Source organism: Erinaceus europaeus, chromosome 1 (assembly GCF_950295315.1).
Source record: "Erinaceus europaeus chromosome 1, mEriEur2.1, whole genome shotgun sequence".
In the NCBI taxonomy this organism is placed as follows: Eukaryota; Metazoa; Chordata; class Mammalia; order Eulipotyphla; family Erinaceidae; genus Erinaceus; species Erinaceus europaeus.
This window is the reverse complement of record NC_080162.1, coordinates 100,822,695-100,848,712: the sequence shown is the minus strand read 5'-3', so window position 1 is coordinate 100,848,712 and position 26,018 is coordinate 100,822,695.

Genomic DNA, 26,018 nt, shown 5'->3' with positions numbered 1-26,018 from the left:
TCTCCATCACTGTTATGTATATAAATTGAATACACAAACAAAATGGCAGTAAAGAGAAGATTTCTCTTTCTTTCTTTCTTTCTTTCTTTCTTTCTTTCTTTCTTTCTTTCTGATTTCTTTATTAGGGGATTAATGGTTGCAGTTGACAGTAAAATACAATAGTTTGTACCTATTACATAACATTCCCCGGTTTTACATAACAATTCAACCCCGACTAGATCCCCGGACCTGAAACCCCATCCCCACCCCCAGAGTCTTCTAATTTGGTGTAAAACACCAACTCCAGTTTAAGTTTTGCTTAGTGTTTCCCCTTCAGATCTTGTTTTTTCAACTTATGCCTATGAGTGAGATCATCCCATATTCATCCTTCTGTTTCTGACTTATCTCATTTAACATTATTTCTTCAAGCTCCATCCTTAATGAGGTGAAGAAGGTGAATCCACCATTTTTAATAGCTGAGTAGTATATATATATATATATATATATATATATATATATATATAAATTTTTTTTATTATTTATTTCCCCTTTTGTTGCCCTTATTGTTTTTTTTAAATTTTTTAAAATTTCTTTATTGGGGAATTAATTTTTTACATTCAAGAGTAAATACAATAGTTTGTGCATGCATAACATTTCCTAGTATTCCACACAACAATACAACCCAACTAGGTCCTCTGTCATCCTTTTTGGACCTGTGTTCTCCCCCACACCCACTGCAGTCTTTTACTTTGGTGCCATACACCATTTCTAATTCATGTTCTACTTGTGTTTTCTCTTCTGATTTTGTTTTTCAACTTCTGCTTCAGAGTGAGATCATTCTATATTCATCCTTCAGTTTCTGACTTAGTTCACTTAACATGATTTTTTTCAAGGTCCATCCAAGATAGTCTGAAAGTCAATGTGAGGTCACCATTTTTAATAGCTGAGTAGTATTCCATTGTGTATATGTACCACAACTTGCTCAGCCACTCATCTGTTGTTGTTGGACACCTGAGTTGCTTCCAGGTTTTAGCTATTACAAATTGTGCCGCTAAGAATATATGTGTACACAGATATTTTTGGATGGGTGTGTTGGGTTCCTTAAGATATATCCCCAGGAGAGGAATTGCAGGACCATAGGGTAGGTCCATTTCTAGTCTTCTGAGAGTTCTCCAGACTTTTCTCACAGAGGTTGGACCAATTTACATTCCCACCAGTAGTACAGGAGGGTCTCTTTGACCTCACAGCCTCTCTTGCATTTGCTGCTGTTACCTTTTCTGATGTATGACATTCTCACAGGAGTGAAGTGGTATCTCATTGTTGTCTTGATTTGCATTTCTATGACAATCAAAGACTTTGAGCATTTTTTCCTGTGTTTCTCGGCCTTTTGGATCTCTTCTGTGGTGAATATTCTGTCCATGTCCTCCCCCCATTTTTGGATGGGGTTATTTGTTTTCTTGTGGTTGAGTTTGGCAAGCTCTTTATATATTTTGGCTATTAGCCTCTTGTTTGATATATGGCGTGTAAAGAGCTTCTCCCATTCTGTGTGGGACCTCATGGTTTGGGTAGTGATTTCTTTTGCTGTGCAGAAGCTTTTTAATTTGATGTAGTCCCATAGGTTTATATTTGCCTTAGTTTTCTTTGTAATTGGATTAGTTTCATTGAAGATGTCTTCAAAATGTATGCAGAAAAGAGTTCTGCCAATATTTTCCTCTAAGTATCTGACAATTTCTGATATAACATCCAAGTCCTTGATCCACTGGAATTTACTTTTATGTTTGGTTCAGTTTCATTCTTATGCATGTTTCAACACATTTTTTCCAACACCTATGTTGAAGAGACTCTGCTTTCCCTATTTAATAGGCTGGACACCTTTGTCAAAGACTAGATGTTCATAGGTGTGGGGGCTTACTTCTGGGCTCTCAATTCTATTCCACTGGTCAGTGTGTCTATTCATGTTCCAGTACCAAGAAGTTTTGATCACAATGGCCCTGTAATACAATTTTAGATCTGGGAGTGTGATGCCTCCAGTTCGCTTCTGTCTTCTCAAGATTGTTTTGGCGAATCTAGGTCTTTTCTGGTTCCAGATAAACATTTGTAGCATTTGTTCTATTCTCCTAAAAAATGTGGTTGGGTTCCTGGTGGGGATAGCATTAAATTTGTATATGGCTCTGGGTAGTATATTCATTTTGAAGATGCTAATTCTTCCAACCCATGAACATGGAATATCTTTCCACTTCTTTGTGTCTTTTTCAATTTCCTTGAGTAGTCACTCATAATTTTCAGTATACAAGTCTTTCACTTCTTTGGTTAGGTTTATTCCTAGATATTTTATTCTTTTTCTTGCTATAGTAAAAGGAATTGATTCCTGGATTTCATCTTCTTCTAACTTAGTGTTTGCATAGAGGAATGTCACTGACTTTTGCATGTTAATTTTGTAGCCTGGCAACCTTACTCTATTGCCTGATGATATCCAAAAGCTTCTTGCTGGATTCCTTAGGTTTTTCTATGTATACTATCATGTCATCTGCAGATAGGGAGAGGTTGACTTCTTCTGTTCCAATTTGTATCCCTTTAATTCCTTGCTCCTGCCTGATTGCTATGGCAAGACTTCCAACACTATGTTGAATAGTCATGGTGATAGTGGGCAACCCTGTCTAGTACCTGATCTGACAGGAAATGCTTCTAGGTTTTCACCATTGAGTATGATGTTGGCTTTAGGTTTGCTATATATAGACTCCACTATCTTAAGAAATTTTCCATCTATCCCCATTTTTTGTAGTGTTTTGATCATAAATGGATGTTGAATTTTGTCAAAGGCTTTCTTTGCATCTGTTTATATGACCATGTGGTTTTTGGTCTTGCTTTTATTGATGTGGTGGATCACGTTTATTGATTCACGTATATTAAACCAACCTTGCATCCCTGGGATAAACCCCACTTGGTCATGATGAACAATCTTTTAAATATACTGCTGTATGCAGTTGGCTAGAATTTTGTTCAATATTTTAGCATCTATATTCATCGGAGATATTGGTCTATAGTTTTCTTTTCTGGTTGTGTCCCTGTCTGCTTTTGGTATCAGAGTAATTTTGGCTTCATAGAAGCTGGAGGGGAGTATTCCTGTATCTTCAATCTTCTGGAAGACTTTTAAAAGTAGAAGTATTAGTTCTTCTTTGAAGGTTTTAGAATTCATTTGTAAAACCATCTGGTCCAGGACTTTTATTCTTGCGAACGTTTTTTATACCTGTTGCAATTTCATTAGCTGTGATGGACCTGTTCATGTTCTCTAGTTACTCTTTGCTTAATTTTGGAAGTTCGTAGGTATCTAGTAAATCATACATTTCTTCCAGGTTTCCTAGCTTGGTGGCATATAGTTGCTCATAGAAGCCTCGCATAATATGTTGATTTCTGTGGTGTCTGTTGTGATATTGCCTCTTTCATTTATGATCTGGTTTATTTGGGTCTTCTCCCTTTTTTGTTTTGTGAGTCTGGCTAAATGTTTGTTGATTTTGTTTACTTTTTCAAAGAACCAACATTTACTTTTGTTGATCTTTTGTATGGTTTTCTTATTTTCAGTGTTATTTATTTCTGCTCTAATGTTAGCGATTTCTGTCCTTCTGGTTGCTTTAGGGTTCCCTTGTTCTTCTTCTAGGTCTTTAATGTGTGCAATCAGGTTGTTTATTTGTGCTTTTTCTTGTTTCCTAATGTGTGCTTGTATGGCTATGAAACTCCCTGTCAGTACTGCCTTAGCTGTGTCCCAAATATTTTGATAGCTTGTGTCTTCATTTTCATTGAATTCTCAAAACATTTTGATTTCTTCCTTTATTTCCTCTTTGACCCAGTAGTTGTAAGGATTGTACTGTTGAGCTTCCACACTTTTGGACTATTACTAATCTTTTGTTGATTATTAAGTGTTAGTTTACTTCCACTGTGGTCTGAGAAGATGCTTAGGATGATTTCAATGCTCTTGAATTTGCTGATGTTGTGTTTGTATCCTAACATATGGTCTATGCTTGATAATGAACCATGTGGACTTGAGTAGAATGTGTATTACAGTTTCTTGGGGTGAATGACTCTGAAAATGTCCAATAGTTCTCATTTATCTATCTCTTCTCTTAGCTCCCTCATGTCTTTCTTGATTTTCTGCCTGGATGCTAAGTCAAATTGAGAGAGTAGGGTTTTGAAGTCCCCTACTCTTACTGTGTTACTGTTAATATATTGCTGTAGCTATTTCAGTAGATGTTTGATGTATTCAGATGGCTTTTCACTGAGTGCATAGATGTTAATAATTGTTAAATTCTCTTGATTGATTCTCTGAGCATTAAGTAGTGTCCATCTCTACCTTTTTAAAAATTTTTTTTATTTTATTATATATTTATTTTATTTAAGAAAGGATTAATTAACAAAACCATAGGGTAGGAGGGGTACAACTCCACACAATTCCCACCACCCAATCTCCATAACCCACCCTCTCCCCTGATAGCTTTCCCATTCTCTATCTCTCTGGGAGCATGGACCCAGGGTCATTGTGGGTTGCAGAAGGTAGAAGGTCTGGCTTCTGTAATTGCTTCCCCGCTGAATGTGGGCATTGACTGGTTGGTCCATACTCCCAGTCTGCCTCTCTCTTTCCCTAGTAGGGTGGGTCTCTGGGGAACCTGAGCTCCAGGACACATTGGTGGGGTCTTCAATCCAGGGAAGCCTGGCCAGCATCCTGGTGGCATCTGGAACCTGGTGATTGAAAAGAGAGTTAACATACGAAGCCAAACAAATTGTTGAGCAAATCTCTATCTTTTTTAATTTTAACTATTTTCAAGTCTATTGTGTCAGATATTAGAACAGCTGTTCCTGCCCTTTTTTTGTGGGCCACTGGCTTGTATGATAATTCTCCATCCTTTTACTTTGAGTCTGTGTTTGTCTTTTTGAGTTAGGTGGGTTTCCTATAGACAGCATATTTTGGGTTTTGTTTTCTGCTCCATCCTCCTACTCTTTGCCTTTTAATAAGTGAATTCAACTTCTGCCTCAGAGTGAGATCATCCCATATTCATCCTTCTGACTTATTTCACATAACATGGACTTTTCAAGGTCCATTCAAGATCAGCTGAAAATGGTGAAGTCACCATTTTTTTATAGCTGAGTAGTATCCCATTGTATATATATACCACAACTTGCTCAGCCACTCATCTGTTGTTGGACACCTGGGTTGCTTCCAGGTTTTTGCTATTACAAATTGTGCTGCCAAGAACATATGTGTACACAGATCTTTTTGGATGGATATGTTGGTTTCCTTAGGATATATCCCCAGGAGAGGAATTGCAGGATGATAGGGTAGGTCCAATTCTATCTTTCTGAGAGTTCTCCAGACTGTTCTCCACAGAGGTTGGACCAATTGAAAAACAAAATCAGAAGAGAAAACACAAGTAGAACCTGAACTGGAACTGGTGTATTGTGCCAAAATAAAAGACTCTGGGGTGGGTGGATGGGGAGAATACAGTTCCAAGAAGGATGACAGAGGACCTAGTGGGGGTTGTATTGTTATATGGGAAACTGAGAAATGTTATGCATGTACAAACTATTGTAGTTACTATTGAATGTAAAACATTAATTCCCCAATAAAGAAAATTAAAAAAATAAATAAATAAGTGAATTCAGGCCATTGACATTGAGTGATATCAAAAATTGAAAGTATTTTCACACCATTCTTGTAGAGTTTTAGAGTGTTCTGATAGATGGCCTATTTCTGGTGGTCTGACAGTTTATAGGAGACTTTTCAGAACTTCTTTCATGGCAGGCTTGGTGATAGTTGATTCTTTCAACTGTTGCTTGTCTGAGAAGGGTTTTTTTTGTTTTGTTTTGTTTTTTTTCTCTCCATCTAGTTTGAATTACAGTCTAGCAGGAATCAATATTCTTTGTTGAAAGCCTTTGCCATTGAGTACTTTATAGATATCTTGCCATTCTTTCTGGCCTGTAGTGTTTGTGTAGAGAAGTCTGCTGCTAATTTGATGGGTTTTCCTCTGTAGTTGACTCTTTGTTTTTCTCTTGCATCCTTCAGGATCCTTTATTTATCCTTATCCCTTTCCATTCTAAATAGGATGTGTCTTGGTGTCTTTAAGTCTGGGTTAATTCTGTTTGGGACCCTCTGGGCTTCTTGAACCTTTATGTCTTTGATGTTGTCTAGACTAGAGAAGTTCTCAGCTATTATGTCCTGAAGAATGTTTTCTTCCCCTCCCTCTCTTTCTTCCTCTGATAAGCCAATAATGCACATATTATTTTTTTGAAGTCATTCCATAGGTCTCTGTTGTTGTTTTTAGTATCCCTTAATCTCTTTTTGAAATCCCTTACTCCTTTTTTAGTTGTCTCTAATTTGTCCTCGGTCTTGCTAATTCTATCTTTAGCCTCATTTATTCTATTCTCTTTTCCCTCTACTGTCTTCTGGGTTCATGTATTTTGTTACCCTGTTCTGATACTGTTTTAGCTTGTTCAGCTGGTTGTGTTCTTAGCTCAGCTATTTCTGCTTTCAGCTTTCTAATAACCTTGAAATAATTAGTGTTTTTCTTCTAGAGTTTCATTTGTTGCTTCTCATTTCTGATGACAATTCTTTCAAACTCTTTCTCACTCCTGTGATTATTTTCTTAACTAGTGTTTAGATGTTGACCTCATTAATTTGTGGTTCAACCTTTGGGGGGCTTTTAGCTGGACTCTTGTCCTGGTTCATTTCTCCAATATTTCTTCTTGTTGGTTTAACCATTCTATATAGTATATTATGAAGTCCCTCTCTCAGTACTTTTCACATTACTTATCACTCTTGCCTGGATTGACTTGTGTCTATGTAAGGTAATTAAAGGGTTCATAATTTTGGAAATTGATAGTTGTTTCAATAGCATTTTAATCCCTGAGTTGGAGCACAGTGGTATAAAAACCTCTTTTGTTCTTTTTCTTCCCTATAGGCTATGGGAACCTGAGGGCTTTAAAACTATAAGTAGGCTTCTAAGCTTAATCCCTCACTCCTGACCAGGAGATAAATCAGGGTGGGGGAGAGATAGCACAGTGGTTATGCAAACAGACTCTCACAGCTGTACCACTAGGCCTCCATGGTTAGATCTTCTCCTGAATTTCCTAATTAGTTTTTTGTTCCCTATTGTTAGCACAGGGCCTCCCCCCCTGCTGCTGCAGCTTCTGAGGGCAGTAGCAATGGGGACTCAGTTAAATTTCGTGAGTCTTAGGGGAGTCCTCTCCTCCCTTCAGTCGTTCCATTGTTGGTGAAATAGACTGGAGGTGGTGTCTTAACTGGTAAACTGCTGGAGTGTTACCAGCCACTTAATCTCTCCCTAGGCTCCTCTCTGTCCACACACCACATGTATTTGCACTCACCAGTGATTTGGTGGGTTCCTGAAGTCATTCTAGTCCTGTCTTGTTGTGGTTCCAGATGATCTCCATTGCTATTTCTTAAATTTCCAGGCTCTCTCCCTGGCTGTCAAGATGAGTGATTCCTCTGAGAGATGGGATGCTGGTGTAAAAAAAATGAAGACAAAGAGAGAATGAGTGAGAGGGGGAACTTAGTATGACGGAAACATAAGGCCGAGTGATAATCTAGTTCATAGCATGTGGCCAGCCCCACAGTATAGTCTTAATAACTGTCTGATAACAGTTTCTGACTTGGATTCATTTGCTGGGTTTAGGTAAGGACCTGGTTTTAAAATGTTCTGTGTACTCTACTTTATCTTTTCCTTTTTCTGTGACCAAAAACAATTACTTGAATGTAGTTTGGGTGGGATTAGCAGTGTCTTCTCAAACTGGTAATTGTTTCTTAAAGAACTTGAATCTGATCATTGTCTTGTCTTCATTAAAAGCAGACTTAGTCAGCCATTTTAGGAAATCCTACAGTTATCTGAGCCTTTCTTTTTATCTCCTGATCCTAGGACATTTTTTTCCCATAAAAATTTATTTCTTCTTTTATTCTCTGACATTTGCTTTGACTATTATCTCTAGAAGTTAAACTATGTCAAAAGTTTTTTTTTTTTTAAATAAGAATGCATTGGTCTCACTGGCTCATTGTCATGTGAATAAAAAGAGACAACTTTAAAGGCCTCAGCTGGTATCAAGAGCACCATTTACTTATTTTTTTTCATTGAATCCAGGATAGTGAATCTTAATCAAAATGTTCTTTTTTCTGACTTCTACCCTTGGTTTTGAAATGTCTTTCAAACAATTTATTTTAGAGTCTTTTTGTTTAATTTAGGTCCCTGGGGACATCACACATTACTGTTCATGCCCTCCCCAGCACAGTCTCAATTTCTCTGCTCATACTCATGTTATTTTTAATGGTATTTATTTTTTTTGATATTTATTTATTCCCTTTTGTTGCCCTTCTTATTTTATTGTTGTAGTTATTGTTGTTGATGTCCTTGCTGTTGGATAGGATAGAGAGAAATGGAGAGAGGATGGGAAGATAGAGAGGGAGACAGAAAGATAGACACCTGCAGACCTGCTTCACCACCTGTGAAGCGACTTCCCTGCAGGGGGTAACCTGGGTTCGAACTGTAATCCTTACGCCTGTCCTTGTGCTTTGTGCCACGTGAGCTTAACCTGCTGCGCTACCACCTGAATCCCCCATACTCATGTTTTTTTGAACATAGTTTTTATCAATTCTCTTATTTGAAGGTGATTTCCACTGTGTTGTTGTATTTTTCCCCTCTGAACCTAAGAGAAATGAGGAAGTAGGTAAATGTTTTGGCTTGATGACTATTTAATAGAGTTGACAGTTCACTAGTAGGTTTCTTCTTTAGTAATAAAGATCCAGATGTGTCATCCATTTATTTATTTATTTTTCTTTTAAACCATCTGGACTGCACTTCCTTTTGTGGGTGAAAATTAGATTCATTATTTTAATATCAAAAGATGTCATAGCAAAAACAAATTGGACATATATAAGCTGCAATCAGCTGACCTTAACTCATTTTGTGCTTATCTGGACTTTCCCTAGAGACTTGTCAGTATGATCTTGCACCTGCCCTTGGTTGCAGTTGAAGCCAGGAGCAGAAGTTGAGTCACAGTAGGACACATTGAACATATCATTTCCCCCCAACCAAGAGCCTAACTTAAGGGATTTTGTAGGTGTGCTATTTCAAAGTTTCTTTGAGATGTGTAGCTTTTCAGGTCCATTAGAGTCTAGAAAGCTTGGCACATGTGTGTGACAAATTGTAGTTAGGCTGGGAGTATGAATCAACCTGTCCATGTTCATTGGAGAAGCAATTATGGAAGCCAAACCTCTACCTTATGCCCCATAAAGAATTTTGGTCCATATGTCCAGAGGGATAAAGAATAGAGAAGTTTCCAGTAGATGATGGGACATGGAATTCTTATGGTGGGGCAACTGTGTGGAATTGTACCCCTGTTAACTTGTTAATCATTATTAAATCATTAATAAACATTATATATAAAAAAAGAAATTGTAGTTACAATTGTATTACAAGCAGAGAAATATTACAGAGGCAAGTGGGTGTCAAAAACAAACATTTTTGGTTGGCCAAGACATATATAGTAGAGAGGAAGACATATAGGGGGAAACAGTAGGCAATATAACAGATCAGATAAAACCAAAGAAAGAACTACCAAACAGAGGACTCTTCTCAGTTTCCTCTTTATTTTATCACTGGTTTTCAGAGGTAGTTCTCTTGGCTTAATCTAGGATAGAGAAAATTGGAAGGCTGGGGAGACAACATATTGGTTATGCAAGTAACTCTGATACTTGAGGCTTTTATAAAAGTTTCCAGGTTCAATTCCCAGTACCCACATAAGCCAGAGCTTATTATGATTATGCTATGGTGAACATTTGACATACAAAAGCTTTGCTTCTAAAAGTATGATTTTTTTTCCTACAGGGTTATTGTTGTGCTCTTGATGCCTGCACTATGAATCCACTGCTCCTGGAGGCCATCTTTTTCCACTGTTGTTGCTATTACTGCTATTAGTGTCATGCTTTCTTTAGATAACTTCCATAACTCTCTCTATTTATACCTCTTTCCTAGGTTCACACAGGTCTGTCTGTAAATATTCTACTTTCAAAAATGAAGTCTGTAATCTGATTATATTGAAGTGAAAAATCATACTTTTGCTTTCCTCTCATGTGTCATTTAATAATTTAATGGAGATAGAGAATCAGAGAGCCATAGTTTCTGTTCAAGTTTTTTTTGTTTGTTTTGTTACCTACCTTTATCTGTTTCCCATATGCTGATAACATCTGTTGCCTGAAGTTTTAACTACTTTCTTCCCCCAAGTAATTAACTTCTTCAGTTTACCTCTAGGTCATTAAATTACAACTAAAAAGTCTAATTAATACAGAAGGTAGTTTGATAGGTCCCAAAGAAGCCTGTCATTTTTTTTTAAATGGAAGCAATTCCTCAACTCATATGTCACCTTAAAGACAGTGAGCTCTCTTTTACACATTTGCCTCTCCTTCTTCAGTTCAATTACATCCACCCATTTGCCTTTGTGGGAAGACTAGGTATCTCCTATGGTTGGTTGTAAGGCCCCTGCCATCTACCAGCTCCAATCTGACCTCCTAGTGACACACACAACTTTTCTAGGAAAGGGGGTCCTAGAATCTGATTCTATGCTATCCTCTAAGATGATGCTAAATCCAGTGGATCATGGTCTTTGAAGAGTACTTTGAACCAGTAAGAGAGGAACATTTTTCTGTGCCACTATTGTTCATGATGAATCTGTTATTTTGCTTCAGGCTTGCAGTAATATTATGAAGAAGGGAATCTATTATTCCATTTTATAGCTAAGAGAAATTAGACAAAGAAGAGCAGATAACAACAAAGAATGCAAAGCCTGACAGTAACAGCAAATGAAGAGAAAAATGTGATATGACTCATCATTTAGCTTTAAGCACTAAGGACAAAGGAAGCTTTGACCACAAATTTCTTTACCTAAGATTTCTTTGCTTCCTATTGGCATACTAGCTGACTCCTAGAAATAGTCATATCTTGGGAGTCTGGCAGTAGTGCAGCGGGTTAAGCATAGGTGGCGCAAAGTGAAAGGACTGGTTCGAGCCCCTGGCTTCCCTCTTGCAGGGGAGTCGCTTCACAAGCACTGAAGCAGGTCTGCAGGTGTCTGTCTTTCTCTCCCCTTCTCTGTCTTCCTTCCTCTCTCCATTACTCTCTGTCCTATCCAACAGCAACAACATCAGTAACAACAACAATAATAACTACACCAATAAAACAACAAGGGCAATAAAATGTAATAAATAAATATTTAAAAAATTTTAAAGTAGTCATATCTTTTGTTTCTTTTTCTTTTTAATTTATTATTCCCATCATCTCATGAGGATGCATTGCATCGACCTTCCCGTGGTGCATCCCTTAAGTACCCATTCATTGGGGAAACTGACGATCCTTCCTAGCTGACTCAATCCACATGGATCCCAGTCACTTTCAAAGCCAGCAACAAGCAGCTCCTGACAGCTTTCAAGCTGTTGGTCCTGCTCTTTGAGTCCTCCAACTTAATGTTGAGGGGCTGTCCTTTGCCAAACGTGTTCTTATTGGTCAGTTGGCGATACAGCATCAGGCAGATGTTATTTGCCTACAAGAAACACATATAGCAGTCGATGAAGCTGCTCGATTCACCATCAGTGGATTCGATTTAATATGCTATAATCTCCACCCTAAACACGGCCGAGCCATCTACGCTAAATCGTATCTTGCGGACGTTTACCATACAGCCTCTTCAACCTTCTACGACTCCATTACTATTGGAACTATTCAGCTCGTCAACGTATATAAGCCTCCCAGTGCCTCATGGGATAATGAGCTCCTGCGTAGCCCGAATCACCCAGCCGTTTACGTTGGAGACTTTAATAGTCATCACCAAGACTGGGGATATTCCTCCACTTGTGCTGATGGCTCTATCTTAGCCGACTGGGCTTCAGCGAATGACCTCTCCCTATTATAGGATCCCAAACAGCCAGGCTCTTTTCACAGTGCTAGATGGAATAAAGACTCGTCACCCGGCCTGTGCTGGATTAGCACAGTCAACGGCCAAGCCTTTCCTGCTACGAGACAAGTTCTCAAGATCTTCCCGCACAGTCATCACCGCCCAGCTATCATCCACATTGGTCTCCAGCTCCCACTGATTCTGTGCTCGGAGAAACCAAGATGCAACTTTCGGAAAGCAAACTGGCGTCTGTTCAGTGATCTTACCAACAAATCTATTCCTGCAATTCCAATTAACTCTATCCCCTCTGAAGATTCCTACAGGTGCTTCCGCCAAGCCATCTTCAAAGCAGCTTCCCAAGCTATTCTTCGTGGGAGACGTGCTAACTATACGCCTTGTCTTGATGCTGAATGCGAGCAACTACTTCTTCTTCTTCTAGCGTTTGCCCTTCTTCTGTAGCCAGTCAACAGCGTCAGGTCGAGCAACTACTAAAGCAGTATGATGAGTCGGGCAACCCAGATGTGGCTGACCATCTCATTGCCTCCCTGGATGCAGCACGCCAAGCCTGCTGGCAACAACTCAGGGAAAGTCTGAACTTCACCCACTCAAGTAGGAAGGCCTGGAAGCTTCTTCATAGTCTGGGTGCCGGTAGCCAACCCTCTCCCATCTCCCATCCTCCCGTATCTCCAAACTCAGTGGCCAGTCACCTAACTCAAGTTGGACGTGCTAAGATAGACCCAGTCTGGAAAAGAGAAATTTCCCATGAGTGGTCATCCCACTTCCGTTTATCTGTCCATCTCCAAAACTCTCTCCCTTTACACTGTCTGAACTGGAAGACGCTTTGAAGAGGGTTAAACCGGGAACGACTACTGGCTATGATAACATCACCCCAGAACTCATTCTTAACTTGGGCCCCATGGCAAAGAAGTGGCTCACTACATTCCTGTCCCACATCTTGGAATCCGAATCTATGCCCAAAATTTGGCGTCGTGCGAAGATAATAGCAGTTTTGAAACCAAAGAAAGACCCAACACTGGCCGCCAGCTATAGACCAATTTCTCTCCTCTCCATGTGTTACAAACTCCTTGAGAGGCTGCTTCTGTCATGTATTTCTCCTCTTACAAAGAAAGTCCTATCACCCGCCCAAGCTGGTTTCCGCCCAGGAAGATCTACCTGCGAACAAGCCCTGGCCCTCTCAACTTACATTGAAAATGGATTCCAGAAGAATTTAAAGACAGGTGCTGTCTTTGTTGATCTCACAGCAGCCTATGACACGGTCTGGCACTGTGGTCTCCTAGTCAAGATCTCAAGATGCCTGCCTCCATGGGTGGCCAACACTATATTGTTTCTTCTCCAAAACAGAAGATTCCGGGTGCATCTGGGTGACAAGTCTAGCAGATGGAGACTTGTCTCAAGTGGCCTCCCCCAGGGCTCTGTTCTGGCTCCTATGCTATTTAATATTTACATCAATGACCTCCCAGAAACTTCTTCAAGGAAGTTCATCTACACCGATGACATCTGCTATGCAACTCAGGCATCCAAGTTTGACATCCTCAAGGAAACACTCACGAAAGACATGTCTCTGATATCTGATTACTGTAAAAAATGGCGACTAATCCCTAGCACTGCAAAAACGGTATCATCTGTTTTCCATCTACACCATGCCTCGGCCTCGCGTGAGCTTAATGTGCAGCTTGACGATACAAGAATCCACCATGAAGCCCAGCCAGTCTATCTTGGCGTTACTCTCGATTGCACCCTGTCATTTCACGAACATCTCATAAAAACTTCAGCAAAGGTGGGCACAAGGAATAACATCATTGCAAGACTGGCCAGCTCCTCATGGGGCGCGAGCGCTTCCACACTACGATCATCATCTCTGGCATTATGCTATTCCACTGCAGAATACTGTGCCCCAGTATGGTTCCGTAGCCCCCATGTCCACTTGGTCGATTCCAAATTATATTCTTCCATGAGGATAATTTCTGGAACCATCCGTTCTACCCCGGTTCCATGGCTGCCAGTTCTTAGCAACATCGCCCCGCCAGATATTCGTTGGGATGCAGCATCATCTAAGTTCTGTTGTTAAAATTCATCGGCTCTAGCTGGCCGGGCTAGCTTCACGGGCGGGTAACAGAGACGCGGAGACAATGGCTGGGCAGGGAAGCTGTATTTCTTTATTCAGGAACAACGATTCATAAACTAAGACAAACTAATCACCAAACAGAACTCTGCTGTCTCTTTGCAGCGGTGCAAGCACTCTCTCTTCCTCTCGAACTCAGGAACCCAGGAACTCTGGCGGGGTCCCTTCGTGGCGGGGCCAAGCAGGCCCACGAAACTAACTGGACTGATCTAATTCTCTCAGTGGGGGAGAACTAGAACTCAATGTAAAGCATACAACAAAGTTCATTTCCCACGTCTATGCTCGACCGGACCTGCCAATATACGCGGATACCTTCGCCCACCCTGTCCAACGCTTGACGTCTCGTCATCCAATCTGGTCCCCTACGCCTACACTGAACTTCTCTGTTCCAGTCTCTTGGAAACAGAGTTGGCAGTCAGCTGAGGTAAAGAACAAACACCTCATCACAGACCCCTGCAAGCGTCAACCCGGCTTTGACCTAGCACGTTATGATTGGGCCCTCCTCAATTGCTATCGAACAGGCCATGGCCGGTGCACTGCTATGTTCCATCGCTGGGGAGCCAGAGATGACCCGAACTGCCCCTGTGGCTACAGACAGACTATGACCCACATAGTCAACAACTGCCACCTCTCCAGATTCAAAGGAGGTCTTGAAACTTTACATCAGGCTCAACCTGACGCTGTTGACTGGCTACGGAAGAAGGGCAAATGCTAGAAGAAGTAGAATGGAGGAGCTAATGGTTTACAGTATATTTGCAGAAACATAGGTATAATCTCTTATCTCCCCATAATAAGTGTCTGCAAGACTTGGTCTTCCCCAACCTAGGTCTTCTCCCATCATTATGCTCCAGGACCTCAGCGCAACCCCCACCCCCCCATCCCACTCCTCCTCCTCTTTCCACAGAGTTCTTTGCTTTGATGCAACACACCACACCCAGTCCAAGTTCCCTCTTATTTATTTCCCTACTGTACTTACTTCTAAGTTCTTGTTTCAGAGAGGATGAGAGGACCTAGCTGAGAAACTGCTATGTTGACATAGCATGGATCAGACAGGGAGAGACCTGGAAAGGCCATATTCAGAAATCTGTTCTAGTGTAGTGAATTCTGATAAGGTCAGCCAGCTTTCCATATAAGAGAAAAAGCCAACAAATTAGAGTAGATTAGAAAGCTTCACTGCTTTAATTTGTGTTGTCTTTCCTGCTATCTATCAAATGTCAACCCTTCTTGTTCTAATCAGGAAGCATTCTCTTTATCAGTGAAGAGGATGTAAAAGCTTCCTAAATATTCCCTTGTGACTATAAATGCAAATGAGGCAGGGAAGTATTGTCAGAGCAGGTTTATGAGTGGGGAATGATCTTGGGCTGTTGGCCTTGTCTGACATCCAAATGGAGGTAACAGAGAAAACTCACGTGCCAGTAATCAATTCTTCTATCTCCTTCATCAATAAGGAACATTTCCCCAGAGCCCTACACAGTTTAATCTAATAAAACAAATACAGCTCAAGTACGGATTAAGTTCCTGCCTTCTGGTCTGTATTCTACTGCCTGTTTGATTCTTCCATATGGATGCTTCCAACAGTGCACCCTGGCTTCTTGCATTATCTTCCAGTGGATTTTTAGTATTATTACTTATTTATTTCTTTTCTTTCCTAAATTTTTACTGGAGGACTAATGGTTTATAGTAAATATGATTTTTGATATATGTATAAACTTTCTCAATTTTCTTTTTTTCTTTTTATATTACACAATTACATGTTGACAGGGGTTTGAATCACACCATTCCCACCACCAGAGTTTCTGAATCTTCACTCTCCCCACTGCAATCCACCACAGTTCCCTTAAAGTTGTAGACATGGGCCAACCATCTTATCTATAACTATCTGTCCACATTTATATATAGTTGCCTCTTCTTTTTCTGATTTAATCCTCTCTTCCCCTCTAAGGCACATCATGACATCACAACTATCTCCATATGTCCCTCTAAGCCATTCATAGCATCTTAGCTACCTCCATATGTCTCTCTACTTTTCCTTTTCTCTCTGTGGGTGCTGTTGGAGCTGGAGTGCAGAGTTCCCTTTTCTTCATCCTATCACTTCTCCCTCTCTGGGCGTTATGGATCAAGGTTGTTTATGGGGAGCAGAAGGTAGGAGTTCTGGCTTCTGTGGGCCCTGGAGTAGGTGGATGGAGGTACATAGTTAATTTTAGCCACAGATTTTTTTTTCATTAAGAATGGGAGCTACTCCCTGCCCTAATCCAACTATCTAGCCCTTTTCTCTACTCTGACACTATTCTTTCAGACAATATTCTCATCCAACCTCAGCCTAGCTACCAAACTCAAGCAAAACTACTATAGTTGTATGCCCCCAGGAACATGCCTAAAATGGTTCTCCTAGCTTTCTTCTACCCTAAGAGCCCTAATCTATCTGCTCTGATCCTACTTTTTGGTTCCTGTTCATTAACCATCTTGTCTCAACTTAGGTCACACTACCTTCTAGACAACAAGCTACAGTTTCTACCATGACTCCCCCTAACTTCTCTGGGCAGATGACCTTACCAATATGTCCAGGACTCTTGCATCTCCAGAGCTCTGGTCCATTAGCGAAGGATAGAAACAGGCTATGGGTATGGATCGAGATTTCAACACCCATGATCAGCAGAGAAGCAGCTACAGAAGCCAGAATTCCTACCTTCTGCGCCCCATAAACAACCTTGATCCATAATGCCCAGAGAGGGAGAAGTGATAGGATGAAGATAAGGGAACTCTGCACTCCAGCTCCAACAGCACCCACAGAGAGAAAAGGAAAAGGAGAGAGACATATAGAGGTAACTAAGATGCTATGAGTGTCTTAGAGGGACATATGGAGATAGTTGTGATGTCATGATGTGCCTTAGAGGGGAAGAGAGGATTAAGTCAGAAAAAGAAGGGGCAACTATGTATAAATGTGGACAGATAGTTGTAGATAAAATGGTTGAAAAACAGGACAAAATATTTAATAAAAAGGGACCATTAAGTAGGGACAGAGCAGATGATACTAGGAACTTTAAGGTAGAAGGAAGCTAGGAAGTCTATTTTGGGAACGCTCCTAGGAGCCTATGTCTTATTAATCTTTCCTTGAGTGTAATAGATAACATGGGGATGGACTAGAAATATTGTCTGGGAAGATGGTGTCAGAGTTGAGAGTAGAACTATGAAGCAGGATTAAGGCAGAGAGTTGCTTGCAAATTTGAAGAAGATATATAAATGCAATTAACTTTTAGCAAAATGATCTAACCTTGGGCCTATATCTGTTCATATTTAGGATAGGAGCCTGAACAACCTCTGAATCCCTGTCAGACAGCTCACAGTCTATAATCATAGCTGGGAACATTCTAGGATGCACTCATTTCAGAGTTAGTTTGAAGTCCTAGCCATAACAATTAGATAAGAAAGGAACAAAAATGATACAGGTTGGAAGACAAGAAATAAAGAAGTGACTATTTACAGATGACAGTGTATCTAGAAAATTTAAAAGTATCAAGCAGAAAGCTTCTGTAAAATGTTAGGTAATGTAATAAAATGTCAGACTAAAAAAATTAATATGTAAAAACTAGTGGCACTCCTCCATGCAAATAACAAGCAAGGAAAAAAAGAAATACATAAATAAAACCTTTTTACAATAGCAGTAAAAATAATTTATCAATGAATAAACTTAGCAAAGGAGACAAAAAGACTTGTACATTGAAATTTGAGTCATACTAAAGGAAATAGGAAAAAGATGTGAAGAAATTATAGAAGATAATTTTATGTTCATGGGAGGAAAGAATTAACATCCTTAAAATGACTATCCTTCCCAGAGCTATATACAAATTTAATGTAATCCTTACTAAGGTTACACAAATTCCCTCTAGGGAATAGAACTAAAGCTACATTTATCTGGAAATGGAAAATCCCCAGAATTGCTAAAGCAACTAAGAAAAAAAGGACAAGAGTGGAGATATCATGGTTTCAGACCACAGATTATCTAATAAGACTTTTATCATCAGAACTGGTACTGAAATGAAAATAGAAACACAGACAGGTGGAATGGAGTTGAGATCCCAGAAATAAACTAGCATACTTTTAGTCATCTACTTTTTGACAGCAGGGTCTAAAGCATTGTATTGAGAAAGAATAATCTTTTCAGCATATTGTGCTGAGATTATTAGGTTTAAATGTGCAGAAGAGTGAAACTGGAACACCACAAATCACCATGCACCAAAGTCAACTCTCTGTAGATTAAAGACATAGATTAAGCCAAATATAAAATATATAGAAAAGCTTTGGATGATGTTTACTTTGGAATCATCATTTTTTTGTTTGCTTTGTTTATTTTTGCTTTTAGGGCTATTGCTGGGACCTGGTGCTTGCACTACTAATCCACTGTTCCTGTAGCCATTTTACTATTTATTTATTTGTTGTTGTTTTTTGTTTCTGTATAAGACAGAGAGAAATTGGGGGGAGAGAGAGAGAGAGAGAGAATGACACCTGCAGACCTGCTTCATCACTTGCACTTATGAAGTGACCCCCCCTGCAGGTGTGGAGCCAGGGACTGGAACCAGTATCCTTGTATGGGTCTTTTAACTTGGTACTATGTGAGCTTAACCTGGTGGGCCACTACCCACCCCTCTAAATCATCTTTTCTTTCTTTCCTTTCCTGTTCTTTCCTTCCTTCCTTTCTTTATTTTTATTTACTATTTTTTTTATTTTTTAACCAGAGAAGTGTTCAGTTCTGGTTTATGGTGGTGCAGGGGATTGAACCTGCCACTTTAGAACTCAGGAATGAGAGTATCTTTGCATAACCATTATGCTATCTACCCCTGGAAACATCTTTGAGTAACCAAGTGCAACAACAAGGATAACAAAAATGAAAATGAACCTACAGGACAACATTAAATTGGAAAGTTTCTTTATAGTGAAAGGAACCACCAACAAAACAGAAAGACACCCTACTGAGTGGGAGAAGGTCTTTACATAACATAAATCAGAGTTAATAACTAAAATAAGTAAGGAGCTCACGAAACTCAGCAACAAAAGAACAAAGAATCTTGTTTAAAAAATGGGGGTAAGACAGAGTCAGAATCCTCACCAATGAAGCTATTCAGATGGCCAAGAAACATAAAACATTATCAGAATTATTATCAAACAAATGAAAATAAAGACAACAATAAGAGACCATCTTACATCTGTAAGAAAGAAATAGCAAGCTGGTGAGGGTGTAGGGGAAACTTCTAAACTGATGATGGAATGTACAATGGTCTGGAGATGCCTCAGGCCATTAGCTGATACTCTCCATTCTTCATGTAATGCTGTAAATTGGTGGTTTCGGTAGCAGTAGCATTAACCAACCAACAAATGAGCAAATATAAAAATTCAAATTTTGTTGAAGAGTACACCCATCTATGTCTAAATATTTTTGTTGTTGAGAAAGTGATTATCTTTTCTCAGAAAAAAAAGTTCAATTTCTTTCTATTTTAGTCTTTGGTGAGATAAAATGACAATAATGTTCTGTCTTTTTTTTTTTTTTCAAGTTGAAGTCAACTTAATTGTTTGAGAAAGCTCCTTGATGGAGACGAAATTTCTCTGAATATAAATTCAAACTTGACTTTTAGGCCTTACTTTGTTATTTGATTGTGTCACATCAACACATTGTGTTGTCATTTAACCTCTTTGAACCCAAGATTCTTCATCTATAAGATGAGAAAACAGGTTTGCCTTGTAAGTGATCATCTTTTTCCTTTTTAATTATTTTTATTAGTGACTTAGTAATGGTTTACAAGTTCATAAGATTACAGAGGTACAATCCCACACTGCACCCACCATCACAGTTCTGTCCCATTCCACCTGAGCTCTCCTTCTTCCCCTCAAAGATAATTACCATAGTTTCCACAAAGTTTCAGCAACAGTTTGATATATATATATATATATATATATATATATATATATATATATATATCAATCTTCCCCTCAAAGATAATTACCATAGTTTCCACAAAGTTTCAGCAGCAGTTTGATATATATATATATCAAGTTCATGTGTTTCAGTTCTTTATTTTGCACATATGATCAAAACTATCAAGTAGTTATCTTTTAGAGAAATGCAGGTCATTTGGTAATATAACAAAAACTATAGCAAGAAGGGTGCTTAAACACAAATGCCAAATTAAAGTATTTCAAGATATTAAATATAAGAAGGATGAGCAAAACAAAAAAAGATTTAAGAAAGTTCAAAAAGTATGAGAGAGAAAAATGACATCATTTAACAAGACTTGGAGGACTTTATGCATGTAAAATATTATATACAGAATTTACATATATATTACATATACATACATCTAAAAAGTTTTTCTTTTTTTAAATTTTTTATTAAGAAAGGATTAATGAACAAAAACATAAGGTAGGAGGGGTACGACTCCACACAATTCCCACCACCCAATCCCCATAACCCACCCCTCCCATGATAGCTTTCCCATTCTCTAGCCCTCTGGGAGCATGGACCCAGGGTCATTGAGGGTTGCAGAAGGTAGAAGGTCTGGCTTCTGTAATTGCTTCCCCGCTGAACATGGGCGTTGACTGGTTGGTCCATACTCCCAGTCTGCCTCTATCTTTCCCTAGTAAGGTGTGCCTCTGGGGAAGCTGAGCTCCAGGACACATTGGTGGGGTCTTCAATCCAGGGAAGCCTGGCCAGCATCCTGGTGGCATCTGGAACCTGGTGATTGAAAAGAGAGTTAACATATGAAGCCAAACAATTTGTTGAGCAATCATGGATCCCAAGCTTGGAATAGTGGATAGGAAGTGTTAGGGGGATACTCACTGCAAACTCTAGTGTACTTCTGCTTTCAGGTATATATTTTGCAGTAGTTTATGAATACATGTGTGCACATAAGCTCTCTCTCACAGAAACTGATGTATATCTATCTATGGGACTTTGTTAGAAAGTGAACTACCTGAGATGAAATTAGAGTGTACTATAAAAGGAAAGGTCTCACCCGAGGAATGAAGCTGAAGGGTTGTCATTCCACACGTGAAGTCTCTGGATACAGTCTGAGGTGAAGCATGTTGAGGTGGCAATCATTGCGTTGGTTGTGATCGGTGGATGCAATATTATTTGGTTTGGATTGGGAGATGCATACGGGAAAGTGGGCCCTATCCAAGGGTTCCAGAACTGGGGGAAGTAGGGGCTCTATAGTGGAGATGTGAGGTTCCTGCTGTCTTAGGGTTCAAAAAGACAATGGATAGTTAATGTTATCATCACATTATTTGGTAATTGGGTTAACTTTGAAAAGTCCCTTTGTTATGGTTTGCTGTACAGTATCCAGTATCTTGTATATAGCTATGCTATTGGATGCTTCTAATCTACTTGGTCTAGGCTTTTGAGAGAGTCAAATACATAGCCTATATATTAAAAAGATTCAGTTTGTCTTTTGAGAAACTTTGAGACATACAATCGATTTTCCCCCTCTCATATTAATTAACTACTGATTTATATGTCTACATTTTGCTAGGAGTGTACATAAACACCATTCCCACCACCAAAGGACTGTGACCCATCCCTCCCACCCACTCCCACCCCCCACTGGCCCAGGAAGCGGCATGTCTACCCCTCACCACTGGGTTTTTACTTTGGTGCCCTACTTACAGTTTGATCAGGTCCTGCTTTTAGTTTCCCTTTCAGATCTTCTTAGTCAGCTTCTGTTGATGAGTGGGATCATCCCATACTCATCTTTATCTTTCTGACTTAGTTCACTTGACATAATTCCTTCTAGCTCTGTCCAAGATGGGTCAGAGAAGGTGGGTTCATTGTTTTTGATAGCTGCATAGTATTCCATTGTGTATATATACCACAGCTTTCTCAGCTACTCATCTGTTGTTGGGCATCTGGGTTGCTTCCAGGTTTTAGCTATTATGAATTGTGCTGCTATCAACATAGGAGTACACACCTCATTTTGGTTGGGTGTTATGGAGTCCTTGGGGTACATCCCCAGGAGAGGAATTACTGGATCATATGGAAGGTCCATGTCTAGCCTTCTGAGAGTTTTCCAGACTGCTCTCCACAGAGGCTGGACCAATTTACATTCCCACCAGCAATGTAAAAGGGTTCCTCTGTCACAACATCCTCCCCAGCATTTGTTGCTGCTGTCCTTTTTGATGTATGCCATTCTTACAGGAGTGAGGTGGTATCTTAGTTTGTCTTAATTTGCATTTCTCTGACAATCAGTGACCTAGAGCAGTTTTTCATATGTTTGTTAGCCTTTTGGATCTCCTCTGAGGTGAATGTTTTGTTCATATCCTATGCCCATTTTTGGATGGGGTCATTTGCTTTTTTGGTGCTAAGTTTGCTGAGCTCTTTATATATTTTGGTGATTAGTTTCTTGTCTGATGTCTGGCATGTGAAGATCTTCTCCCATTCTGTGAGGGGTCTCTCTGTTTGTTTAATAGTTTCTTTAGATGTGCAGAAGCTTTTCAATTTGATGTAGTCCCATTGATGTGTTTCTGCTTTAGTCTTCCTTGCAATTGGGTTTGATTCATCAAAGATGTCCTTGAGGTGTAGGTGGGAAAGTGTTTTACCAATGTTTTCCTCTAAGTATTTGATTGTTTCTGGTCTGACATCTAGGTCTTTGATCCATTTGGAGTTGATTTTTGTTTCTGGTGAGAAAAAGTGGTCAAATTTCATTCTTCTGCATGTTTCAACCCAATTTTCCCAGCACCATTTATTGAAGAGAGCCTCCTTTTTCCATTTAATCCTTTGGGCCCCCTTATCAAAGATTAGATGCCCATAGGTGTTGGGATATACTTCTGGGCTTTCAATTCTGTTCCACTGGTCTGTGTGCCTATTTTTTTTCCAATACCATGCTGTTTTGATGATGATGGATTTATAATATAGTTTAAGGTCAGGAATGTGATGCCTCCATTTGTTTCTTTTTCTTACGATAGTTTTGGCAATTCTAGGTGTTTTCAGGTTCCAGATAAATGATTGTAGTGTTTGTTCTATTGTCTTAAAGAATCTTGGTGGAACTTTGATGGGTATTGCATTAAATTTGTATATGGCTCTGGGGAGAATATTCATTTTGATGATATTTATTCTTCCAACCATGAGCATGGGATATCTTTCCATTTCGTGGTATCAGTTTCTATTTCCTTGAGTAGCGACTCATAGTTTTCAGCATACAAGTCTTTCACTTCTTTGGTCAAAGGTATTTGACCATAGGTATTTGATTGATTTTGCTGAAACAGTAAATGGGAGTGATTTCTGGATGTCTTCTTCTTCAGATTTAGTGTTTGCATAAAGAAATGCCACTGATTTTTGTGCATTGATTTTTTACCCTGATACCTTGCTATATTGCCTAATAACTTCCAGTAATTTTCTACTGGATTCTTTAGGTCTTTCTATGTATACTATCATATCATCTGCAAATAGTGAGAGCTTGACTTTTTCCCTTCCAATCTGTATCCCTTTGATTTTTTTCTCTTGCCTGATTGCTATGGCAAGAACTTCCAATACTATGTTGAAGAGTAACGGTGACAGTGGACAGCCCTGTCTAGTCCCCGATCTGAGGGGGAATGCTTTCAGCTTCTGTCCATTGAGTATGATGTTGGCTGTAGGTTTGCTATATATAGACTCCACTATCTTGGGGAATTTCCCATCTATTCCCATTTTTTGTAGAGTTTTCAGCATGAATGGGTGTTGGATTTTGTCAAAGGCTTTCTCTGCATCTATTGAGATAATCATGTGGTTTTTGGCTTTGCTTTTATTGATGTGGTGAATGACATTGATTGACTTACAGATGTTGAACCAGCCTTGCATTCCTGGGATGAATCCCACTTGGTCATGATGAACAATCTTTTTGATGTGTTGCTGTATCCGGTTGGCCAAGATCTTGTTTAATATTTTGGTATCTATGTTCATCAGAGATATTGGTCTGTAGGTTTCCTTTTTTGTTCTGTCTCTATCAGCTTTTGGTATCAGGGTGATGTTGGCTTCATAAAAGGTGGAAGGGAGTATTCCTGTTTCTTCAATCTTATGGAATTGCTTAATAATTATGGGTATTAACTGTTTCCTGAAAGTTTTGTAGAAATCATTTGTGAAGCCATCTGGTCCAGGACTTTTGTTGTTGGGGAGATTCTTAATAACGGTTTCAATTTCTTTGTCTGTGATTAGTGCATTTAGATTTTGTAGTTCTTCTTGGTTCAGTTTTGGAAGTGCATAGGTTTCTAGGAATTGTTCCATTTCTTCCAGATTCTCTAGCTTGGTGTCATATAGTTCTTTATAGAAGTTTCGCAGGATTCTCTGGATTTCTGTGGTGTCAGTTGTGATATCTCCTGCATCATTTACAATTCTATTAATTTGAGTCTTCTCTCTTTTTTGTTTGGTGAGTCTGGCTAGGGGTTTGTCAATTTTGTTTAATCTTTCAAATAACCAAAATTTGGCTTCATTGATCTTTTGTATGGTTCTTTTATTTTCGATGTTGTTTATTTCTACTCGAACTTTAGTGATTTCTGTCCTTCTGGTTGCTTTAGGGTTCCTTTGTTCCTCTTCCTCTAAGTCCTTGAGGTGTGCAGTAAGGTCGTTCATTTGAGCTTCTACTTGGTGTTTAATATGTGATTGTATGGCTATAAGTTTCCCTCTCAGTACTGCTTTAGCTGTGTCCCAAATATTTTGATAGGTTGTGTCTTCATTTTCATTAGTTTCCAGGAACATTTGAATTTCCTGTTTGAGTGAGTCTCTGACCCAGTGGTTATTAAGGAATATGTTGTTTAGTTTCCAAATTCTGTGTCTTTTAATAATTTTCCGTTTGTTGTTAAATGTTAGTTTTACTCCACTGTGATCTGAGAAGATACTTGGGATGATTTCAATGCTCTTGAATTTATTGATGTTGTCTTTGTGGCCTAACATGTGGTCTATCCTTGAGTATGTGTTATGTGGATTTGAACAGAAGGTGTATTCCAGTTTTTTGGGGTGGAGGAGTCTGAAAATGTCCAAGAGGTCTAGTCTGTCGATCTCTTCGTTCAATTCTCTTGTATCTTTATTGGTTCTCTGCTTTGTTGATCTGTCTAAGTTTGAGAGTGGGGTATTGAAGTCTCCCACTATTATTGTATTACTATTGATGTATTTTTGAAATTCTTTCAGCAGATGCTTAATGTATTTAGATGGTCCCTCATTGGGTGCATAGATGTTAATAATTGTTAAGTCTTCTTGGCTGATTGATCCTCTAATCATTATGTAATGTCCTTGCCTATCTTTTATTACTTTATTTAATTTAAAATCTATCGTGTCTGAGATGAGAATGGCTGTTCCTGCCCTTTTTTGTGGACCGTTAGCCTGTATGATAGTTTTCCATCCTTTCACTTTAAGTCTGTGTTTATCTTGTTGTGACAGATGGGATTCTTGTAAGCAGCATATGGTTGGGTTATGTTTTCTGATCCATCCCCCCACCCTGTGCCTTTTGATGGGTGAGTTTAAACCATTGACATTTATTGATATTATGGATTTAATGTATTGTAGTGCCATTCTTCTAAGAAAAAAATTTGTTTATTCTGATATATTGCAAATATTATAGTGATGTTCTTGTTTATAAGACGTCTTTTAGTACCTCTTTCAGGGCCGGCTTGGTGATGGTTGCCTCCTTTAACTGTTGTTTATCTAAGAAGGTTTTGATCCCTCCATCTAGTTTGAATGAAAGTCTAGCAGCATATATTATCCTTGGTTGAATCCCTTTTTCATTCAGGGCTCTATAGATATCTTGCCACTCCCTTCTGGCTTTTAGAGTTTGAGTGGAGAAGTCTGCAGATAATCTTATGGGTTTTCCCTTGTATGTGACTTTTTTTTTTCTCTCTTGCAGCCTTTAGGATCCTTTCTTTATCCTTACTTCTTCTCATTGTGACTATGATGTGTCTTGGTGTCTTCAGGTCTGGGTTGATTCTGTTTGGTACTCTCTGGGCTTCT